The sequence below is a fragment of the Anomaloglossus baeobatrachus genome, chromosome 7 (assembly GCF_048569485.1).
Source record: "Anomaloglossus baeobatrachus isolate aAnoBae1 chromosome 7, aAnoBae1.hap1, whole genome shotgun sequence".
NCBI lineage: Eukaryota > Metazoa > Chordata > Amphibia > Anura > Aromobatidae > Anomaloglossus > Anomaloglossus baeobatrachus.
Window position 1 is genome coordinate 59,966,135 of NC_134359.1, and position 25,637 is coordinate 59,991,771.

At 44.6% G+C, this 25,637-nt stretch overlaps 1 protein-coding gene across 4 annotated transcripts in view; it reads left to right on the forward strand.

Annotated features, from left to right (window-relative positions):
* The window catches only part of RAPGEF4 (Rap guanine nucleotide exchange factor 4), a 419,418-nt gene that overhangs the window by 183,416 nt on the left and 210,365 nt on the right, over positions 1-25,637 (forward strand). The window lies entirely within an intron of this gene.

Consider the following 25,637-nt stretch of genomic DNA (forward strand, 5'->3'; position numbering starts at 1 on the left):
TTTGAATGCCCGGAATAAACCTTCTCTAAGTATAAAGCCTCATCCGCTTATTGATGCCAGGTTTAGTTTCAAAGGACAACCACTTTATCAACTGCCCCCAAAAAGTTATAACCAAGCAGATACCCGGATATTCTGTATCTAATATATATTTAATGTAGATGCTATTTTTTTATTTATCTGATAACAGAGAGAGGTAGAAACCGGGTTCTTCAAAGCCGCGCCAATGATCACCATTGCCATGATCATCACTTTGAAGAACCCGGTTTCTACCTCTCTCTGTTATCTGCCGCTTTGGGTTGCTGCTGCCGTGGTCAAATTTTACGTGCGATTACAGTGGTTGTGACTCTCACAACCACATTTGGTGAGTAGTATTGCTCCCCCATCCTATACCCCTACATACAAGGGTAAGACCCTATTGCGCTTTATTTTTCCACAGCTTCTTCTATTACCGGCTTTATTTATCTGATATAATATGATATAGACCTTGAACAGAGGAAGTATCCATGTTCCACTTTTGTTCCAATACATCTACCCCTACCCCTACTATTTTTTTTAGGTGTTTTACATATAAAAGTGGCCATTTCCATACCTGCCCAGTAGCCACATCATGGCAACCTCATGACACTGGGTTCTACTCTATCCTACTGCCTCTGTTTTGGGTTTTAAAAAACAACCTACATATATAGGTGACGAGAGACCTACTATTAGAGGATAAAAACACCTGTGGCTAATTGGTCAGGTGGGGTTTGTAGTACACAGCCTGTCAAACGGACATCACTCCTTATTAAATACAAAGATACCAAAAAAGACTGACAGCACTCCCAATAGTGTGAATAGGTGCGTATCTGATTATGATATATTGACAGAGAAGAAAGGAACAGCTGCACACTGAAATACCAACACTTTAAACTACTGAAAGTGATCTAAAAAATTTTTTTGAGGTGTATCGCATATAAAAATGGCCATTTCCATACCTGCCCAGTAGCCACGCCACGCTAACCTCATTAAACTGGCTTTTACTCTATCCTATTGCCTCCGTCTGGGTTTTAAAAAAATCTAAATTTATGGGTGACAAGTGACCTACTATTAGAGGATAAAAACACCTGTGGCTAATTGGTAAGGTGGGGGTTGGGGTGCACAGCCAGTCAAACGGACATCACTCCATATTAAATATAAGTGCTGGCATTTCAGTGTGCAGCTGCTCCTTTCTTTTCTGTCAATATACCATGATCAGATATGCACCAATTCACACTATTGGGAGTGCTGTCAGTCTTTTTTTGTATCTCAGCATATATATTAGAGATGAGTCTTACAAACCTACTACCTGCTTGGATCCCAATGGCCTCTGTTGTCTCCTAAAAAATAGAAGTGCCAGGGATCCAAGCAGGTAGGAGAAAAGTCACCAAGCGTGTGTGTATGTATGTATGTATATATATATATATATATGTGTGTATGTGTATATATATATGTATACTAGAGATATATACTAGATACTTAAAAGAAGCGATAAAAAGAACTGACCAGCACTTTCTAACATGATAAAGTAAGTGTGAACAGGTGCAAGCTGCTATGGCTGGATAATATATAAATAGAATTATACAGTAGCTTCTGTAATCCCTAAAATGTATGGAAGCATTGAATATATGAAGTTTGGACTTAATTTCTGCCATGTAGAATATACTTGTAAAATGAAGTTGGAGAAATTGGCCAATTAATGAGAGCCCACCAGCCATGACAAGGCTACCTATCTTTGATGGAACCTTAAACCTAATATGAGAATAGTCTAACAACCGAGAACCTCTGCAGTGACTGTACAGTAGATGCCACAAATCGTCTGTTGTCTTTGCCTTGTTCGTTCGTGGTTGTGACCTTCCTTTCTCCCGTCTGTGTCCTCAGGAGGATGCCTCTGGATCACGGTGATCAGGCTTGAGCTAGATGATACTGCTCTGTATAGGAAAGGAGATGAAAAGCCAGTTGGCATTTTTACAACTTCATCTCCTTTATATACCTAGGTCAATGTTAAACTCAAAGACAAATGCCTCAATCCGCTCATCTGATGACAGCGCACAGCCAGATATTTCCATCCCTGACAGATTTTGTGCACATTTATTTAGGATGACAATCCCTTTTAGTTCCTTGCTGATGTTTTTTAAAATGTATCTATAGGAATAAACGCTCCATGTTTTCTATATAATCTAAGTATGGTGGGTTATCAATGTGCAAGAAAATAATGAAAACCGCAACAAATGCTGAAAAATGAAGAAAACAAAAAAAGGAAACACCATTCTCGTCTTGTGTCCCATTGATCCAGTGCAGTCTCTGCAGCAGTCAGCTTATACCAGCGGATGTTATGTGATCACCAGTCAGTGCCCGCAGCAAAGTGCCGTACTACTGGCATCATGGCAAAAGCAAGTGGTGGTGCCAGTGAAGTACAGCAAACGAGTGCTGGGGAAGTCCACTGCTTGTCTGAAAACTGCAGTGTCTGCTCTGGATAGGTTGGAGATAGAAGAAGGGGAAGTTTTCTCTTTCTTTCTCATTTTCTTTCTCCCCTTCTTTCTTTGTTTCTTTTTCTTTCTCCTTTTCTTTCTTTCTCCATATCTTTCCATCTTTCTTGCTTTCTTTATTTTTTCTTTCCTTTCTCTTTCTCCTTATTTCTCTCTTACTTTCTTTTCCTTTCTTTTCCTTTCTTTTTCTTTTTTTCTTTCTTTTTCTTTTTTCTTTCTCTTTCTTTCTTTTTCTTTCTTTCTCCACTTTTAGTTTTCTTTCTCCCTTTCTTTCTTTTCTGTTTCTTTCTCCCTTTCTTATTTTTCTCCCTTTCTTTTTCCCTTTCTTTCTTTCTCTTTTTATTTCTCCTTTTCTTTCTACCTTTTTTTTCTACCTTTTTCGTTCTCTTTCTTTCTTTCTCCCTTTCTTTCTCTCCCTTTCTTTCTACCTTTCTCTTTCTTTCTTTCCTTTTTTCTTTCTTTCTCTTTCATAGCATTTGATTTTGTGTTTACTTTTTTCTTGCAATTATAAGTTAGAGATTGAAGGTGAAATTCTTTTTCTCCCTTTCTTTATCCCTTTCTTTCTTTTCTTTTTTTTCTCGTTATTTCACGTTTTTCTTTTTCTCTGTCTATCATAGCATTTGCTTTTGTTTTTATTATTTTCTTGCAATTGTAGGTTAGAGATAGAAAGAACTTCCCCTTCTTTCTTTTTCATTCTTTCTTTCTCTTTTTATTTCTCCCTTTCTTTCTACCTTTTCCGTTCTTTTTCTTTCTCCCTTTCTTTTTCTCTTTATTTCTCCCTTTCTTTCTACCTTTCTCTTTCTTTGTTTGTTTCTTTCTTTCTTTCTCTCTTTCTTTCTTTCTTTCTTTCTCTCTTTCTCTTTCTTTCTCTCTTTCTTTCTCTCTTTCCTTTTGTCTTTATTTCTCTTTCATAGGATGGTTGGAGATTTAAGGTGAAATTCTTTCTTTTCTCCCTTTCTTTATCCGTTTTATTTCTTTCTTTTCTTTTTTTATTCTCGTTCTTTCACGTTTTTCTTTCTCTCTATCATAGCATTTGCTTTTGTTTTTATTATTTTCTTGCAACTGTAATTAGAGATAGAAAGAACTTCCCCCTTCTTTCTTTCTTTCTTTCTTTCATAGCATTTGCTTTTTTTTTTATTATTTTCTTGCAAATGGATAACTTTTAGTATAAAATACTGACTGTCTGCAGCCACCACTAGTGGGAGCTCAGTTTATTGTACAACTTATACAGCTCGTAAGTGCCGTCTTGGGTAAGTTGCAGAATTAGTGAGCACATACATAAAATTTAGCTTAGTTTCTCATTCTTCCACAAATGCAGTTTGTAAAATTTCTGCCGCAGCTGTCCTCGACACAGCTAGAGCAACCATAGTAAAGCAGTGTGCTATAGAAGCTTTGCAAGACATGTATGTATAATGTGCATGTCGCTTATGTGTGTGCGTACATGTGTATACGTAGGTCATCTATGTGTTGAGCATGCATATTTTTGCATGCATGTATATATGATCATCTATATGTTCATGTATGTATGTGTCATGCGTGTCTGTGTATATATGCCCACATATTTATGTGCATGTACATAAGCAGAGGATTAGCCTAATGCTCTTGGGCCCTATTTCTAAATCTATAACCAAACCCACCACCACCCGCCATATGTTATTTATAATATATGTGTCTTCTAATGTGGTCCGGGAGTACTTGGTGCACACCTGCTACTTCTGATTCCCTTTAAAGGGAATCTGTTGGACGATTTTTTTCTATATAAGCGGAAGACAGCATGCTGCATGGGCTAACAGAGAGAATTCATGGATGCTTGTCTTGTCACAGTCCAATCTGTTGTTTATTTGCTATGTTTGTTTAAACAGCAGGACTTATTATTGCTCGTACTGCAATGTCAAGCGCAGGGCAGTCCAGCACGCGCCTTGATGTGATTGACAATCTCTATAGAGAGCCTGGTGTGGCCAGGGGCAGCTCTCTCAGCTCTGCTACATAGCTAAATCTAAAAATTCTGATTATGTCAGAACGGCTGCACCCAGTAATCTAAGTGATACATCATTGGATTCAGGATCTCTTTGCCTACATCATGCTGCAAAAACCTGCTGACAGATTCCCTTTACAGCTATGCGTTTGAGTCATTGTTGTCTCTTCCCTGACATTGCACACATATGACAACTCTATCGGTATTCATCTGCGGCTTCCATCGTTCTCTGTAGGAGGGTGAAGTGGCACTTTTCTATTTCCAGCCATTATCATTACCTGATCATTCATTTTCTGTTTATCTGCCCTGAATCATTGCAGTCAGGCGGCATGTGCGGAGGAGCCTGAGAATTTCTAGCAATCTATAGTTCCGTTGTGAGCGGATTATACTATCCTACACTATTGACGGCTCCTCGTCAACCTCTCGGTCTTGTTACCATCCCGGCACTGACTGAAGGGCACTTTGGGGGCAGGGAATAACATGCTTCTTCTTGCAATTATATATTTAATGATTACAGCGCTTAGTTCCTTTTGAAAGCAGGAAATGTACACCGGGGAGTCCTAGCGAAGATTTACATCACGCATTAGGATGTGGAATATGACGGAAGGTTGAATCGTGAGCGCAAGAAAAGACTGCCCTGGGATGTAATGTGCAGAACCATCAAAACTCACAGCTTGGATCCCTGCCACCGTGACACTTTAACACACATCTTCACTGCCATTTTATTATTTAATGGTGATTCACAGATGCGGGCGGAGAGGCACTGCGCTGCTGAGTTGCAATTAAAGGACCAATAACCTTAAGATTAGAAAACATTTTTCTGTTTACCGTACTGTCAAAGGCAACTCTGTACTCTATAAATCCTTTATATGCTGCGGGAAAACATTTGACAATGGTAGAGACAGACAATCACAGCTTACCATAAAAAAATAAAACTCTGATGCTCTGTTCACACTGAGTTTTTTTTGGTAGCAGATCCCCAAGGAGTTCTTCCTAAGGCCCCCTTCACACGTCAGTGAAAAACACACATATGTCCCTCCGTTTGCCGTGATTTTGGCACACATGTGATCTCCGTGTGCTATACACGTAGATCAGGCACTTATACTCACCTGTCCACGCCATTGCTGTCCATGGTGCTGATATCTCCCGCGATGCTGTGTCCGGCCGCTGCTGTCTCCCCTCTGCAGCTACTTCCGGGTCGGCTGTGCAGTGAATATGAATGAGTATAATTTGCCAGCCTGGAAGCAGGTGACAGCAGCGTCCGGAGACAGTGTCACTGAGTCACTGGAGATGGGTGAGTTTAAAAAGTTTTTTATTTTAAATGTACGTGATTTTTCTGGTACGCGTTTCATGGATCACACCACTGTGTGGTGCGTGGGACATCAGTGATGCCATAAAAAACGGACTTGTCTCCGAGCGAAGCACATGGAAATGCGTGTGCGCCGCACGGAAACACGTCACTGATGTTGCGGACGGAGGGGCCGTACTCGCTACGCTCGGGTCCGCGGCTGCTGCTCGGTGGCTCGAGCGGTGGGCCGGACCCGGGGACTCGAGCAGCGCTCCTCGCCCACGAGTGAAAAGGGGGGTGGCTTTTTTGGGGAGATAGTCCGTGACGCCACCCACGGGTCGTGGTGATAATGGGCACCACCGCTGCTGGTGACGGGGATCCCGGGAGCGATGGCAGGGAGCAGCTAGGATGTTGGTTCCCCCTCCGTGGGTAGGGGTTGGTGATCCCGGGGCCCGGTGGTGGTACGGGGAGGCAGGGTAGCTGGGGTGCAGGGTTGCGGAGGCAGCGCGGCGCGGTGCCGGATGGCACTGTTGTACTCACTCAGGCACAGATTCACAGAGTCTCTGGTAAACCAAACGGCTGGATGGACGGGTCCTGCAGCCGGCTGCAGTGTCGTTGCTCTCCCCGGACAGGTTGATGGTGGCTGTCTTTCCCTGCACCTTTGTAGAATGTCCGATGGTTCCCCAACGGTAGTCCGCTCCCCGGCGTGTATGTACTGAAGGAGCCCGTTTTGCCCGCAGGCGCTGGGCCTTGGATCTCTAGCCTATGGCAGTGGCTTTTTATCCTTACTGTGTGGACGGTTGCCTTCTGTCGGGACTTGGATGTTAGGGAACCCCTGGGGTTCCGGTCACTCTCGGATTTGACCGTTGTCGGTGGCTCCTAGCCTGGTCGGGGTCCAATGGCCCTGCCTTTGTGCTTGGTACAAATCTGCTCCCCGGCTCAGTACCAGCGGGCCACCGCCCGTCCCCGGTCCTACGGTTCCGCTGACTTGCACCACCTCCTGAAGACGGTCACCACCGTCTGCCGACCTTGCTGACAGTGCCTGGGCTCTGACCCAGACACTAGCAGTTTCTGTCCTCTCACTTTCACCTCCAAACTTAAACTCAAAACTCAACTACCTAAAACTGTCTGCTTTTTCCCGCCTCCAGGCCTGTGAACTCCTCGGTGGGTGGGGCCAACCGCCTGGCTCCGCCTCACCTGGTATGGACATGAGACCCTGGAGGGAGGCAACAAGGATTTTGTTTGACTGATGTAGACTATCCAGGGGAGGGGGTGTGCGTGATGTTGTGTTTGTGACTACCTGGCTAGTCCAGGGCGTCACACTGAGAAATAATTTTAATAGGTCTGCATATATCTGGGATTCTGGTACTTATAAAAACGGCAACATACATACCAGAATCAGTGACGTGTGAAGGAGGCCTAAAACTAAAAAAACTCTCAAACTCTTTCAGTTCATTTCTATGGAAAATCCACTTTGATGTTCATATGAAAAGGGTTTTTTTAAGAAAAAAATAAAAATAAAAAATGTTGTGCTGGAGAGGTTTTGAAAAACACTTGTTGGATAAAAAAAAGTTCATGTCACTTCTTTGTAGAGGATCCTAATGTATTCTGCTCCAACCTAGGCACTGTCCAATCAAAAACTTGCAAAACCCCCCAAAACGCTTCATGAGAATTCTAGAATTCTTCAGGAAAAGACAAACTTCTTCAAAAACTTCCCTAAAAACAAATGATTCCTAAGGAGGTTTTTCATTTTTAATCATCTCAAAAAACTCCATGTGAACATAACCTCAGAGGACAGAGCATGGAGCCACCAGTGAGATATCAACTCTTAGGGGTACTTTACACGTTGCGACATCGCTACCGAAATATCGTCGGGGTCACGGTTGTTGTGACGCACATCCGTCGCCGGTAGTGACATCGCAATGTGTAAATTCTAGGAGCGACGATGAACAACCGCAAAACAGTCACAAATCGCTGATCTGTGTCACGTCGTTCATTTTCATACTGTCGCTCCAGCTGCAGGTACGATGTTGTTTGTCGTTCCTGCAACACCACACATCACTATGTGTGACACCGCAGGAACGACAAACATCTCCTTACCTGCGTCCACCATCAATGCGGAAGGAAGGAGGTGGGCGGGATGTTACGTCCCGCTCATCTCCGCCCCTCCGCTTCTATTGGCCGGCCGCTTAGTGACATTACGGTGACGCCGAACGCACCTCCCCCTTGAAGGAGGGATTGTTCGGTGGTCACCGCAACGTCGCCGACAAGGCATATGCGTGTGAAGCTGCCGTAGCGATAATGTTCGCTACGGCAGCAATCACCAGATATCGCATGTGCGACGGGGGCGGGTGCTATCGCGCTTGACATCACTAGCCGATGCTAGCGATGTCGCAACGTGTGAAGTACCCTTTAAAGCAGATTTACACAGCTCTCGAATGTTCAAAAGAACAGGCATCGACACCTACTCTGCTCGGCCGATGAAAGCGCAAATCGTTCATGTGAGCCAATACATCATCACTGCAAATTCTTCTGTTTAAATTGGGGATTTGGTGCTAAAAGTAAGTTTTAATTATGGAGACAGATCAATTGTTTTAATAGTCCCCAAAAAGTTGTATTGGCTCATGGGAATAGACCATTTAACAAATCACTCTCTCCTCGCTTCTGACATTGTTTGTCTCCTCAGCTATCACTGGAATGCAGGAAAGAGCTCACAAATCACTGGCGTATAATGCGAAGGGGTGCAATACATGTAAATCTGACCAATGTTATTTAATGAGGTAGAGCAGATCTGTGATTTCTTTTTCTCATGGCAATTCAGTATGAGAAAAAAAAATCACAGCATGTTGCGTTGGTAGCATATATCCGATCATGCGCACTGATACAAGTCTATGGGTGCATGTGAGACATCGGACAGCCCTCGTATGTCATCCAAGTAAAAACTGATATAGAAAGCAAACGCAGACAATGGAGAAGATGGAGAAATTAATCTCTCCTTCTCCGTACCTGTGATTAGATTCTTGCATGCATTATTGACGTAATTCTTACCCCTATTCATTCTCTGGCGCCGGTGAGAGTTAGGTGGGCTTTGCACGCTGCGACATCAGTAACAATGTGTTACCGATGCTGCAGCGATAGTCCCGCCCCCGTCGCACGTGCAATATCTAGTGAAAGCTGCCTTAGCGATTATTATCGCTACGGCAGTTTCACACGCACATACCTGCCGTGCGACGTCCCTCTGGCCGGCGACCCGCCTCCTTCCTAAGGGGACGGGTCGTGCGGCGTCACAGCAACGTCACACGGCAGGCGGCCAATTGAAGTGGAGGGGCGAAGATGAGCAGGATGTAAACATCCCGCCCACCTCCGTCCTTCTCATTGCAGCCGGTGGCAGGTAAGGTGAAGTTCCTCGCTCCTGCGGCTTCATACACAGCGATGTGTGCTGCCGCAGGAGCGAGGAACAACATCGTACCTGTCGCTGCACCGGCATTATGGAAATGTCGGAGGCTGCAGCGATGATACGATAACGACGCTTTTGCGCTCGTTCATCGTATCAAAAGGATTTGCACGTTGCGATATCGACTGCGACGCCGGATGTGCGTCACTTTCGATTTGACCCCACCGACATCGCACGTGCAATGTCGCAACGTGCAAAGCCGCCTTTAAAGAAATATACAAGCATGTGATGGCCAAAGCTCTCCAGATTATTTTAATGAGAATCAAATATTTTCTAGTCCTCAGAAATCTAGGCATACCATGCAAAAATTTAGGCGTAGCAAATAGTAGAATACAGAGCTGCATCATAAGTAAAGACACTCCCAGCATCCACATCCCCCGAACAAGTCTTTGTTCCAAAAGTGAAATCCCACACCCTAAGACTTTTTGGCAGGTTTGAAGACATTAATGCTTCCCTTATTTTAACACAGTGAATGACACTTGGCTGATACTCGCAGCAGAGTTTGAGCGGAGTGTCCAAGCTCTGGCATTGGATGCTATATGCAAATGTGACCCTGGCCTTCAGCTAAGATCACTACACAGTTATACCTGAACAATGTCATCAGCAAGGAGAGAATGATTTGCACGTTTTGTGTGTCTTTCTCCTGCGTTTAAGTGATAGCAGAGAACATGACAAGTGTCACAAGCGAGGAGAGAGTGATTTGTGTGCTGTCTTCTGCACTCAAGTAATAGCAGCGGAGACAAGGAATGTCCACAACGAGGAGAAAATTATTTCTGTGCTCGATCAAGTACTGAAGCGATACTAGAGGAAATAAGCAGTGTTAGAAATGAGGAGAGAATGATTTGTGTGCTCTGTCCTGCACATAAGTGATAGCAGAGGAGACGTGTAATGTCCGCAGCGAGGAGAGAGTGATTTCTTTTCTATGCTCTCTCACGATCTGAAGTGATACCAGAGGAGATAATTAGTGCCAGTAGTGAGGAGAGAGTGATTTGTGTGCTCTTTCAGTCAAGTAACAGCAGAAGAGACAGGCAATGTCAAAAGTGAGGAGAAAGTGATGTGTGTGCTGTCTACTGCACTGAAGTGAAAACAGAGGAGATAAGCAGTGTCACAATTGAGGAGACAGTGATTTGTGTGCTCTCTCCTACACTCATGTGATAGCAGAGTAGGCAGTTATTGTCAGCAGCGAGGAGAGAGTGATTTGTTTTCTATGCTCTGTCTTGTAATGAAGTTATACCAGAGGAGATAATCAGTGTCAGAAGTGAGGAGAGAGTGATTTGTTTTCTATGCTCTGTCTTGTACTGACGTTATACCAGAGGAGATAATCAGTGTCAGAAGTGAGGAGAGAGTGATTTGTGTACTCTCTCCTGCACTGAAGTGATAGCAGATGAAATGAACAATGTCAGCAGCGAGGAGAGAGTGATTTGTCTGCTCTCTCCTGCACAGAGACCGTTATCACATAATGGAGGTGTCAATTATCATAGAAGGAGTGACAATAATCTAAGTGGGTGGACCGGTGCACCATGGCGTTTAGCCACTCCAAGGGGTCACAGAACTGAATTATGTACATATTATAATAAAGTTGTTTTTTGGAGAAACGGCGCTACACATAAAAAAAAATAAAGAAAAAAATATATATATATTTTTATTTTTTTTTTGTTTCTTCATCTCTTCAAGGTTATGTAGTTAGTTTGAGTTGTATATTTGGACTGACAGACGCCTCTTCAGCAGAGATACGTTAGATGAAGAGGTATATTTTTCTGCAGTAGATTTTATATGTTCGCCATATTGACATCTGTTAGCAGTGCTGCCAGTCTCGCCCTTATCTAGATTTATGATATCTGTTATCTGCCCTACATTCTGCCTGGTAATTTCACCGCAGGAGATTACATGCAGGGCTCTCCAGGTAGAACACAAGGGTTCCGGATATTGATACATTCTGTCTCTCGGAGACTTGGCTTCCGTTGCCTTGTTTGAGGTTTTTCTGTTTCATTTCTCTTCAGGTTTCAAAACCACAAATCTAGATACAAGTTATACGTGTAAACTTATTACATTCTCAACCTAGACTCGTTACCGATTGTGTCAAGTCGTAAAAAATGCTTTAAATCATTTATGTGCTGCTTTTATCCGGTTGTTATCTGAGCACTCGGAATTGTGAGAAAATCATTTCTATCATTCTTTTTTTCTGTGGCTTCACTTTTAAGTGTTGTATGAAATCCATGATATAAATGGCTATTGATATATGTTGTTTTTGTGCTTTATGATGACCTATGAAAAAAGGAAAAGAATTGTCCACGCGGTTTATGTCAGGATAATTTCGTGGCCTAGAAATAAACTATCTTGGAGAAATCCTGTAGGTTCTTAAGCGGGCTTTACACGCAACGACATCGCTAACGAGATGTCGTTGGGGTCACGGAATTCGTGACACACATCCGGCCTCGTTAGCGACATTGTTGCGTGTAAAACGCAGGAACGACCGTTAATGATCAAAATTACTCACCTAATCGTTGATCGTTGACACGTCGTTGTAATTCTGATTATCGTTGCTGTTGCAGGACGCAGGTTGTTCGTCGTTCCTGCGGCAGCACACATCGCTATGTGTGACACCGCAGGAGCGAGGAACATCACCGTACCTGCGGCCGCCCGCAATGAGGAAGGAAGGAGGTGGGCGGGATGTTCCGCCCTCTCATCTCCGCCCCTCCGCTTCTGTTGGGCGGCCGCTTAGTGACGCCGCTGTGACGCCAAACAAACCGCCCCCTTAGAAAGGAGGGTAAGCAGGTAAGTACATGTGACTGGTGTAAGCGATGTTGTGCGCCACGGGCAGCGATTTGCCCGTGACGCACAACCAACGGGGGCGGGTGCGTTTCACCAGCGACATCGCTAGCGATGCCGCTGTGTGTAAAGCTCGCTTTAGTCTTTTTGTTGTTTCTGTACCATATTGGTCAGGCAGATGTTCTAGAAGGAGCGGCTTAAAAAGGAAGTGGGGCTTATCCTCTTTTTTTTTCAGATACTGGAAAAGTTCCGGGAAAGAATTTTAGATCCTCAAATCTTCTATCAGGCACAAATAAGCACAGTACTGATCTTTTATTGCAGTGTCTTGGTCTCAGACCTAGTTACTACCTTCCGTGTGTTTGCACAGGTTGGTGGCGTATCAGAAATACAACCATCGGTTAACAGTACCATCTCCTCTGAAGGTGGAGGTGGCACCCTTACCTCTTGGCGGCTGAATTGGATGCACCAACGATTTGTCCGCCCATGTATACTTGTATACTATACTATGCTAAGCCAAGCTGGACTGGAAGGGAAACGCTGTGTCCAGGGAGAAAGAAGAAGGTGACCCACTTACCAAACCTACCGCTGGTTCCTGGGGTCCCTCACCACCATAGATAGGTTCCACGCATATGCGCCAAGCCGGATACCTAACCCTAGGTATCCCTAATGCTGGACCCTAAATAGGTAACGGGTAAGATGAGCTCTTTGTCAACCCCACTAAACAACTATAGACCGAAGGGTGACAAACAGGGAAAAGCACAAACTACTTATCATTAGATGACACTGGTAGACGTTCAGCAGAGCTTTCAGCAACGATACCACAGAGGAGTACAAGCCACCTGTTTGCCACCTCAGCTTGAAGGAACTGAAAATATCACCAGCACCAGTCTAAAGGAAAGAAGGGGTACTTAAACACTGAGGGAAAACTGATCAACAGCTGGGTGGAAGGTGAGCTCCTGCTAGGTCCGAAAGGAAGAAAGTAATCCAGCAGGAAAGCTACCCATACCAATGAATACTGACAGCAGGAACAATGGAAAGTCAGGGAGCAGTCTGTGGAGCCAAATGCTGTGACCTTCTATTGCCTGAAAACACATGACTTTCTGTCACACGTGACACAAACATTATATGGTAACAAATGAAAAGACATCAAACTTTGTAGTTCTGAAACTAATTAAAGGGATTATCCAACTCCCAAAAATGCCTTTAAATGTGCCCAAATATACAAATTGCTAACGTAGAGTTATTCAATTACAAAAGCAACCCCTATCCTCAAATATCTGTGCCTGTCATAGGTCCCATCAGAGTTGCCAACATATGCCTTAATATTTTTTGATCAGTGAACCAAAAACCATGCATGCCCCACATATTTATGGACCCAAACCATGTCCCTTTTCTAAACCACACCTCCATCCCATACCCTCAACCTAATGCTCATTAATCACAAACAGACATAACAAAAGAGATAGATAGTCTTGCGTACCATGAACCATGTGGTCTGCGGTAGTTTCCATGCCACGAAAAAAAAACAAAGAGAAAAGAGGGTACATTCAATTTACTTCTGTTTCCTGGCAGTGGGGCAGTAGAAAACAACACATTTACTTGTTGTAAGTTTACATAGGTACTTCCAGATGAATTATGGTCGCACGCAGGCTCTATAGCAATCAATTACTTTCCAGGGTAGACATATGGTTATACATCAGATGCAGGGATTCTTTAGCTTCTCTTTCTGTTGGTATACACAATCCTAACCACACAATTATCTGCGGCTGAGGCTCTAGATTCTGATATCTATACAGGAGCTATGGCTGCTTTCTTACGTTCCCCCTCAGCTTCTCCAGATCAACTCACACAGAGACATGCTCATGTGCTTCTACCAGGTGACCTGTGTGTCCTATATGGAGAGAGGGCTTCTTCATTAATCCTTAGCAATCTGCTAATAGGACATCACTTTTTGTATATATATATATAAACTACATCTATGTGCTGAGTTCTTGTGTGCAATATCTGCAAAGAGAAATGTTAACAGAGTGCAAATGTGGCACCCCTGAGGCTTCAGTCGCCACAGGGTACTGCACCTGACTTAAGGTGCAGTTCTCAACCCGGAGTCAGTGCTGGTTCCACTTACACAACTCATACCCAAACAACCAGGTTGCCCTCCTTTACCACAGACTGGGCTAGGTTCAGGTCAAAAGGGGTCGCCAACGGGGTTGGGTCTTTAGGATACCACCACACTTGGGATCCCCAATCCACCAGTGGCGGGACCTGGGACGGGAGGAGCAACCACCAGGGGGAGTTAGGAGTCACCACATCGGTTAGTGAGTTGTCCAGCAGGAGAGGAAGAGAGCAGTCGGGTTTCACCAGTGGCTCTGGTGGGATGCAGGAGTGAATAAAGTAACCTAGGGAAAAGCTTCATTGCTCCCTCGGGAACGGCGCAGTGCAGGGTGCAGAATCCTAGGGTGGATATACTTCAAGTCGTCTATCAAAATTTGCATGCTTGGGGGATTGCATGTCCCTCCAGCCCACACAGTTCCCGAAGCACAGTGCTAGATAGGATCCAGGTTCGGGTTCCAAGACAGTCCCCAGAACGGACCCGCGGCACCTGCATACAGGCAGGGTGTAAACACGTTTCCAAGGACTGGGGTCCCCAAGAGCTTCAGGCCACGGGGATCCAATACCAAGCGCAAGGAGGAAGGGCCCACAAACCACTATACCGGCTCTGACATCTAAAGGATTTGGGTTCGATGGGGACAATCACAGCGGGTGTCCAGTACTACTCGAGTGAGCGACCTAACTGTGAGTAAAACACCTGGAACCCGCAGAGACTGTGTCCACCTGTCATTCCTAGCGCCACCGCCCCGGCGCCCGCTATCACTACTCCTCTTATCATCCTCCCCGGTGCCCACTCCACCTGTGGGGAGCAGTAACACTTCGGCTGCTACTACCATCGGCCCCGGAGGACAGCGACAGCAGCGGCGGCTATTCACTGCCGAATACCGCAGGTGGCGTCACGAAAACAACCTTCACCATCTTCCATTCCCACCTCTCTCCCTCCGTGTACACCTCAGGGTCACAAAACTGGGCAGGGCCACCCGTGACATCCCCTGATCCTCTCTGGCCCGGTGACGAGTATTTTCCCCGACCCCCTGGGGTGTTACACAAACATAATAGGGTAGCTGTCAGCTCTGCTACATCTTAAAGGCACATATACAACCACTTTGGGGTATTACAGTAGTTTATATTCTGTTAAGAGTAGATTAGGTGTGAATAGATTGTGGCTGCTGGAAGAAAGCCTTGAGAATCGCCTCTTAGGGTATGTGCGCACGTTGCTTTTTACCTGCTTTTTACCTGCTTTTTTGCTGCTTTTTCTTCTGCGCTGTTTAATGCCAAAATGGATGTGTTCTTCTATTCAAGCAAAGTCTATGGGAATTTGGGTTTCTTGTTCACACTATGTTGTTCAAAATGCTGCCTTTTTGAGGCAGAACTTTGGTCAAAAACTCAGCTTTTCAAAGAAGCAACATGTCAATTGTTTTTGCCATTTGGGTTTTGCACTGCAAAGCTGAGTTTTTGACCAAAGTTCTGCCACAAAAAGGCAGCATTTTGAACAACATAGTGTGAACAAGAAACCCAAATTCCCATAGACTTTGCTTGAATAGAAGAACACATCCATTTTGGCATTAAACAGCGCAGAAGAAAAAGCAGCAAAAAAGCAGGTAAAAAGCAGGTAAAAAGCAACGTGCGCACAACTTTGATTAGCAGGCCTTGCACAATGTCAATGTGACTTTATGTCAAGCCGGCTAATCAAAAGAAGAGCAGCAGATGCCGTCCGATAGGAGGTGGTTCTCTGGGCTTCTGTCCAGTGGCCACGGATTACTGAAGTGGCCATTGGATCGGGATGTGTAAATCAGTTCTCACCAACTCTAGCTAGGAAGTACATTCCCTGTGTGACAATATATACTGTATTTACAGTGAGTGCATGTATAGTATAAACTTTAGCGCTAGCTAAGAAGCAAGAAGTTGACTGACAGAATGACCACTACCTAGACATGCTGGGGCCTGTAGTGCTATGTCATCTAGCAAGCAACCAGCTGCGATGTAGCCCCAGCCTTTGTCTCCACACCGCAGCAGCCATGACATTCGTAGAGCACTGACACACGGCAGGACACGGAGGATGCACACACACTTTCCTCGCTGGCTGTATTGTACATCCCCCTCATGCTCCCTCTGCCACCCCCGCGCCTGTCTACTGTGACGGCTCCCATAGACTTTCTTGCACTTGGACCTGACGTGTCCTATCAACTGCCCATGTGTTCCACACAGGAGAGCACTTCTTGTTGACCTGTGACAATGACTCCGGAGTGATCTATTATTTAGTATTTTTTATTACCCCATTAGCCATAGATGTTTGTTCTTTTGGAGTTCTTTTTTCCCTTTTTTACATTGTAGGTTGATATTGCTGTATCAGGGCTTGTTCTTACGTCCTGAGTTGTAGTTTTCAATGGCACTATTCACTTCTCTATATAATGTCTTGAAAAATGGGGGGGAAAAATCCAAGTGGGGGTGTAATAAAAACACAATTCCATTATTGTTTTTTTGGGTTTCATTTTTAGTGTTCATTGTGCAGTAAAAATGATTTTGTAACATGATTCTCCAGGTCAATACACATACAGCCATATAAAAACTATGTGACGGTTCGTAACAGAAGCCCCAGATGGCAGTGGCAGAAGTGGGGACTCGCTTTGAAACGCATTGAATAAAACCACCTAACTTTCAATACCTTTGTGTGACGGGGTCCTTCTCCCATATCACACAATCAACAGAGCGAGAAATGAGTGAGCAATCCAATGAGCATTTATTCTAAGCAAATCAAACGATCCATAACATAATCCACAAAACCGAGGGTAACATTAGTAAAGAAACACGAATATAGTCCAGAAAGTGATAAATAAATGTCCAGGTCTCTCTGATAAGCCGCACCTTCAGACCAGAGGATCAATCTTCTTCCTTCTCTCTTCAAGTTCTCAAACAGGCTGCCTCATCCCCCCAGGTAAGCAAAGAGGTTTGGTGGATTCCAGCGCACCTCCCCCCACACCTAGGGACAAATACTACAGGGAGTGATTACCTACAGACAATACAATGTACACACAAGCAATACAAATAATGGACAGTGAACCAAGTGTAAAATACGGACCTAAATAACATGATACACAGTACACCATATCCCACCATCACTTTTTGGATCCATGTCATTTCTACAGCAGCGCAGTAAAAGCTCCTCTTTTATTTGGTTCCTGATCTACTTCGGCATTTGAACGCGTGGACTGTGCAGAAGCTGCCTACATGCTTTAATATTGGTTTTGGGTTACATAATCTTGCAAGGTGAGCACAATACCTTATCATCTCCACATGGTTGTGCGGTAAGAGCCGATTGCACTTTTTATCCTCCGCTTTTGATCCTCTAGAATTTTGGCACAGTGCGGCTGCAAGCTGTGTTATACAGACAGCACTAAGAGCAGTGACCGGAGCTTGCTCCGATTGCTGCTGTTTTATTAATGTACTTAAGTGCCACTGTGAATCTTTAAAAGTGGTTATCATTTAAGTGGTTAAACAGCATTAAGTCACCACCTGCGACTGCTCCATACATTTGTACTCTCTTTATGGTGTAATAGTACATCATGAAGCAGTAAAGAGTTAAAATATGTACCGATCGCTGCAGGGGACTAAACTGATGGAAGAGAGGCCAGGTGCAAATACAATTTCTGGGGCAAATAGCTCTTTATAGTGCACAATTAAACCTTCTTTGGAAGTAGTAATGGGCCCCCTGACCTCTTGGGGTTGCACCGATACCATATCCGCCCCTGGATTGCTGCCTCTTTCCTATTCCCAGCAATGTTACAATTCTCTTCTGCACCATGCCACTTTCTCAGTGTAAGGACGGTGTCACACTTGCGATTGCCTAGCATGTATCTCGCGCGAGTCTCGCGTTGCATTACCCGTCACGGACTCACACTCTCCGGACAGGAGCGTCTCAGCTGCATAGGGATGCATGCAACCGACCCGCTCCTGTGAGGAGAGTGTGAGTCCGTGACGGGTGATGCAACGCGAGACTCGCGCGAGATACATGCGAGGCAATCGCAAGTGTGACACTGGCCTAAATGGTACTTTACACGCTGCGATCTCGCTAGCGAGCGTACCCGACCCCGTTGGTTGTGCGACACGGGCACATCGCTGCCCGTGGTGCACAACCTTGCTAGGAACAGTCAAACGGACTTACCTGCCTAGCGACGTCGCTGTGAACGGTGAACTACCTCCTTTCTAAGGGGGCGGTTCGTTCGGCGTCATAGCGACATCACTAACCGGCCACCCAATAGAAACGGAGGGGCGGAGATGAGCGGGACGTAACATCCCGCCCACCTCCTTCCTTCCTCATTGCCGGCGGCCGCAGGTACGGTGATGTTCCTCGTTCCTGCGGTGTCACACATAGCTATTTGTGCTGCCGCAGGAACGACGACCAACCTCGCTACTGACCAGACAACGATTTTTGGTAAATGAGCGACGTCTCACAGACCAACGATTTTTACCTGTTTTGTGATCGTTTAAGGTCGCTCGTAGATGTTACATGCAATGACGTCGCTAACGATGCCGGATGTGCGTCACAAACACCATGACCCTGACGATATATCGTTAGTGATGTCGCAGCGTGTAAATGGCCCCTTGGAGCTTGTTTACAATGCGTTTTTGCCACAGGAAAAAACCCCACAGGGTTTTACCCTACCAGCAACGTGAATGAGATTTCTGATTATTTGCACTTAAGCCCGCTTTACATGCTACAATATATCTTACGATGTGTCGGCGGGGTCACGTCGTAAGTGACGCATATCCGGCATCGTAAGGTACATTGTAGTGTGTGACAGCTACGTGCGATTGCGAATGAACGGTAAAACGTTCATCGCACGCACGTCGTTCATTCCTCATAAATTGTACGTCAGATTGTTCATCGTACCCGGGGTAGCACACATCGCAGTGTGTGACATCCCGGGAACATTGAACAGATCTTACCTGTGTCCTGCGGCTCCCGACCAGCAATGCGGAAGGAAGGAGGTGGGCGGGATGTTTATGTCCCGCTCATCTCCGCCCCTCCACTTCTATTGGCCGCGTGATGTCGCTGTGACGCCGCATGACCCTCCTACTCCAGGAAGTGGACGTTCGCCGCCCACATTGAGGTCGTATGGACGGGTAAGTACATGTGACGGGGGTTACTCGTTTGTGCGGCACATTCAACAAAATTGAACGTGCCGCACATACGATGGGGGTGGTTACGATCGCATACGATATCGTATGCAGAATCATAACATGTAAAGCAGGCTTTAGTTCTGGTTCCTGAACCCAATACATTGCAATAAGTACAGGATACGTCCACTATGTTGCTGAGCTCAACATTGCTGCTTCCGGTGGAAGGACGGTGCGACGTGACTTGATCACTACTATGAAGATTCCCTCGCCGGCTGCCCCTTTACCATAACTGGGGGGTATCTCACAATTTGAGAATCGCTGACAGACAGGATGAGGTTTCCATCCAGTTACAATCATGATTCCGGAGAAATGAGACCCGGAATCCATCATTTCTTGGAAACACTCCTCCACGTTCCGTCTCTAACCTGTAAATGTTCCTTCAGACAGTGATAGATCTCCTCGCTGTTGTGGCTGCCGTCTCGATATTAATTTTGCTGTTCATTCTGCATTCAGTCTTCCCGGACCGCCATTCTTTCCAGAGCTTCTCCCCAACACAGCTTGATGCCACCGACATTTTCAATAACCCTTTTGTTCTGTGTGGAATTATTTATAAGGCATTTTTATTATTAGCTCAGTGTGTCAGTGATGACTATATAGGTGAACTTCTAGTCATGGATCTTCTTTTAGTTTTAAAGGGGATCTACCACCAAATTTTACCATATACACTGGATTTGTTAATAAACAGTTCTCTTAGACCTGATGAAGCTGATGTTTATACTTTGAAAATCCGTGTCCGAATGGTTATATAATCATTTACGAACCTTTCTCTGTCTGATATTCAAATCTCCCGGTTTCATAAAATGTTCATTTTACAATAAGGATTATACAGCTATTCTGTTATAACTTTGATAAGTTTTATATAAATTATTAAATCAATTTCTTTTTCTTTTATTTTTATATATTTAAGTTCTATTTCAATTTGTATTACAATTTTTGTTAATCTTGAGCTGTAACCAGGTTTCAGAAAACAAATGTATACGGTATTAGGCAGATGAGTCTGGTGTACTTACTTTGAAAAATCTACATAAAAATGGCAGTAAAATCATCGTATCACAGTATTTTATAAGTTCATCTAAACAGGGAAGAGCTTATGAGTCTATGTGTATTCAGGCTCTGCTCATTCAGCCTGACTGACAGCTGCGGCTTGTACCCAGCAGCAGGGAGGAAGAACACTGAGGAGCCGTGAGGCTAAATGGGCAGAAATTGTGTTTATTCTCCATCCGTTTTGACATGGACTTTAATATCCTTGTTCTTTGTTAGGGGGTCTAGACGCCAGATCCCCAAAGATTCTGCTTTTATTAACTATTCTGTGGATAAGTGAATAAACAGATGAATCTGGTGTACTTACTTTGAAAACCTACATATTAATGCCAGTAAGATCATTGTATCACAATATTTTATAAGTTCAGCTAAAGAGGGAGAGAACGTATGAGTCTGCGTGTATTCAGGCTCTGCCCATCCAGCCTGGCTGACAGCTGCGGCTTGTACTCAGCAGCAGAGAGGAAGAACACTGAGGAGCCATCAGGCTAGATTGGCAGACATTGTGTTTATTCTCCATCCGTTCTGACATTGCCTTTAATACCTCTGTTCTTGGTAGGGGGTCTAGCTGCCAGATCCCCAAAGATTCTGCTTTTTAGCTTTGTGGGTGGGTCTAAAGACATACAGATAGGGACTGTAGATTGTGAGCCCCAATGGGGACAGTGTTCCTGATGTATGTAAAGCGCTGCGGTATATGTTAACGCTATATAAAAATAAAGATTTGATTTTTTTTTTTATTAACAACTCATTGGATAAGTGATTAAATACATTTTATTTATTTTTGTATTGACAAATTAACCTTATACAATTATATATTGAATACGTGGTATTATTTGGGGGTTTTATTTGTTGTTTTTTTTTAACCAGCTGAATATTAAAAAAGTTGTCCACCTTTTGAGGACATTTTTTTTTTCTTTTCACTTAACTAAGCAAACGGGCCAAAAAATAAATAAGTAAAAACTGATTTTTGCAATTAGGCTTCCTTAAAAAAAATTGCACCATTTGTTTTTCATGTTTTTATTGCTGGCTGCAGAATGAGTTAACTGAGGATCCATCAGTGAGCATACCAAGCTCACTGATGGATCCTTAGTTAACTCACTATGGTGAATTTTTTGAACTCCTTTGTCTTTTTCTGAGCTTCTCTCAGATGATTTATGACCACATTAAAGTTGAATATGCAGACAAAGACACGGTGCTAGATTTTTAACAAAAGTCAATGTAAAAAAAATATTTTTTAACCCGAATACATGCATTTAAGTCCTTAATAAATTATAAAAGTCCTTAAAATTGGATAATCCCTTATGCAATATTTATTAAAAGTTTGCAGTTCCCATTGGGTTTATACTTCCATTGTAATCACTTATGTTATAAATAGCCGTGTAATCCCCGACATTCCTGAAATCTCCGCTGAGTATCTAGATCCAGTGGCATTCTGATTTTTGGTGAGCATTTCCCCTGCCACGGGTTGTGTGACGTACAAGCTGTGAAGTGACAGCTGTCAGTTTCCAGGCATGTAAATTCAGCCCCTCTCGTAATGGAGGTGACATGTTGTGTCTCCAGGAAGAAGGCGGCTGACCTACCTTTGCTTTGACAGTCGCTGCCAGGAGAATAACGAGAGGCGGTGACAGCTGTACACGCATTCATTTGCCTGCCGGTCAACTGGAAGAAAGACAATCGAGAGTGGTTGACTAACTGCGCACATTCGTTAGGGAAGTTGGAAAAATGAGGTTTTGTGTACACAGATTGAAACAGACAAGAGGTTAATTATAAAATGATACAGTCTTTCCAGTTCTCACGTTTTGTATTATTTGGTGCGCTGCTACTTTGCAGATTCATTGGACCAGATTCTACATACAAGAATTAAAGGGATTTTCCAGGACTTTTACATTAATAGGTTATCCTTAAAATGGGTCATCAACATCTGACAGGTGTGGGTCCAACATCTGGCACCCCTGCTGATTGGCTAATCCTGCTGCCGGTGGCGGATGGAACTGCTCTGTTGCAGCAGTAGGCTGTTCACACGTTGCTTTGTTGCTGTATTTTTATTCCTGCAGCGAAAGTTTTTTAGCAGTAAAAAAAATACATTTTTTGTTACTTTTTTGCTGCTTTTTTTGGTTGCATTTTTGCGGCTTTTTTGTTGCATATTTGCAGCTTTTTTGCTGCTTGCTTTGCTGTTGTTTGTTGTATTTTGCTGCTTTTTTGCTGTATTTTGTAGCTTTTTTTGTTGCGTTTTTCCTGCTTTTGCTGCATTTTTGCTGCTTTTTTTGTTGCATTTTTGCGGCTTTTTTGTTGTATTTTTGCTGCTTTTTTTGTTGCTTTTTTGCTGCCTTTTTGTTGTTTTTTTGCGGCTTTTTTGTTGCATTTTTGCGGCTTTTTGGTTGCATTTTTGCAGATTTTTTTGCTGCTTTTCCTGTTTTTTGCTGCTTTTTTGCTGTGTTTTTGTAGCTTTTTTGTTGCGTTTTTCCTGCTTTTGGTGCATTTTTACTGCTTTTTTTGTTGCATTTTTGCTGCTTTTTTGTTGCATCTTTGCAGTTTTTTTTCTTGCATTTTTGCTGTATTTTGCTGTATTTTGCTGCTGTTTTTGCTTTGCTTTTAGTGTCATTTTTCTACAGTACAGATTTAATATAAAAGTTTGTTTCATTCACCACAAAACAGCAGCGATTTTGTACTTTCTCATTGCTTTCAATGGTGAAAAAAAGCAGCAAAAACACTGAAAGAATTGACCTGCTGCTTCTTCTTAAAAAAACGCAGCAGTTTTCCATTTTAGTAAAAAAAAAAAAGTGTGCGCACTAGATTTCAGGAATCTCACAGCTTTTGCTAGTACTGTAAAAAGCAGCTTTTTTTATATGCATTTATTTACATATAACTCATGAAAAAAACCACAGCTTGTGAATATAGCCCTACACAGCTCATTCATCTGCCCACTTGCTCCCTACTCAAATCAATAGGTGGTGAATGTGCAGTATCCGGCCGCGGCCATCATGCAGTTGATGGCGCTGTGCTGAGCAGTTCCTGCCGGCACTGGTAACAGCTGATTGGCAGGGTTCTGGGTGTCACACCCCAACGATCAGATATTAATGACCTATTCTGAGACTATGTTCGCACGTTGCATTTTGGCCTGTGCTGTGCTGAGAAGTTCCAGCTGGCACTTGTAATAGCTGATTGCACACCTATGGTTTTGGATTGTTTTCTACTGCTGTTTATGGATGTTTCCATTGCTTGTCCACATAATGAGCCATGTTGACTATAATCTGCGGAATAGTGCTCACCCAGACTTTATAAGACTGTAGACGTTGAAGAGCTCAAAACCTCAATAATGAGGATATTACCACTTTTATCCTTCAATGGAAATCGATTCACAATGCAAAAGCTTAAAGGAATTGTCCAATATTTAAAAAAGCACTCCCATCAAAGTTTTTATCCCCATAATATATTGCAGTCATCATATTATATAGCACTGTGTACTTACAATTACTCAATTTGCCTTGCCACCAAGTTAATTCTTCTATTTTCCATAAGGTCTATGACATCACATGACTAAGAGCAGACTAGCTGAATTTTACTAAGCTCTGTGTAGAAACAGAAAGTTACTTTCCCCTGCTTATGTCATGAGTCAATGCAAAAGTCATGACTCCGGAATGTCTGACTGAAGGCCTGTGACCTTCCCCAACAACACCCTACCCCCTAGGGTTCTTATCTAAAATAAACACAAACACTGTGTGACGTTGGAATATAAAGGCCACAGCAGCCCCATTTATTCATAACATAAACATCAGCCATGTAACAATACAACTCTTCATTGAAGAACCCGAAAAGGAAGGGGGGGGTACCTGAAGGTTAACCAAAATGTTCTTTGCAACATCAGCCTGTCTCCTGACCCTCAGCCGCAACACACCGACTCGAGAGCCCAAGCCAGATGTTGCCCCCACTACGTCCCGCTGAGACTCAACCCAGCAAGGACCCGTTTACCAAACAATTGCACCGCTAGAGGTAACCCGCTCCGGCACTGGGTTCCGTCCTCTCCTCTGTGCAAACCCCCACCTTCAGACACCCCCCTCCTTTCCGCCACCGCGAGCTCGCATGACCCCTTGTGCGTGCGAGTCCTCCCACACCAACAAAGCCTTCTCAAGCCCCTCCATCAGCCCTAAGGCCCAAATATCATTTCCCACCGAATTTAAATGGACCCCGTCCCGGCGCAACAAGTCGGCGGACGCCGCTTCCAACTCCGGGTGCCGAACAGAGACACCCCCAACCCGGGAAATGAACCGCCCAATCTCCCGATTCACTTTACTTCGCGCCCTGTTTACTGCCTCCACCGACCTGGCGTGCCGCCATGTCAGCCGCGCAACCATATCCGACCAGACAATTACTAGACCCGGGTGGGAAGACAGGAGCCGCAGGCAGTCACATTTTATGTCTTGTATCAGGTCCCTGGAAGCCCGGAGACCCAGGTCATTCCCACCCGCGTGTAGTACTACCACGTCCGGTGCTCTGTCCAGCTGCGAATGGTGGCGCCAGGTAGGCAACACCTCACTCCACAGCATGCCCCTGACCCCGATCCATCGCACAGTAGCCTTTTCTCTGGGAACCCCCAACTGGCGGCCGTCCGGTCGTATTCCCGCACGGAACGCCCCCCAATACACGTATGAGTGGCCGAGCACCCACACCAACAATGGGAAACCTACAAAACAAAAGGTGACAACACCACAGGGGAGAGGGGGAGGGGGGGGGGAGGGGGGGGCACAAGGAAGAAAATGGGTAATGATTACCAAACCAATACAGCCCCCGACCCCCCCCCCCTCCCCACCCATAGCTCACAACAAGTTCGGCCGGACGTAAGATCGAAACCTGGCCGAGTCCCATCGTCCAATCTTACGGAGAGCCTGCGCGCCCAGACCCCAACGAGCCGCCTGAGTCGCAGCCCCAATCCGAAAGGAGTGCGACGCGAACTCAGCCTCGTTGAGACCGCAACACTGCAGGCACCTCCGAAAGATGCAGACAAATTGGTAACTCGACAAGGCTGACCCGTCCTGGTGGGACAAAAGGGACCCCGGGCGAGCTCCCCTCACCTCTAAAAACGCCGACAGCCATCTGACAGGGCACTCCGCTAAACCAGGTACACCCCATAGTTCCACCATCCGACCTCTACCCAGCTGGTCCGTCTTTGACCGTCTCAAGCAACACCGCACCACATCCATACCGCATTCCACGTCCTCCAGCAACAAACCTCCGTGACTCCTCGTGTTTCTGCTCACCAGTTCACTAATTCTAAACGCCCCAAAGAAGGCCAAAACAAAAGCGGTCCCGAACAACTGGCAT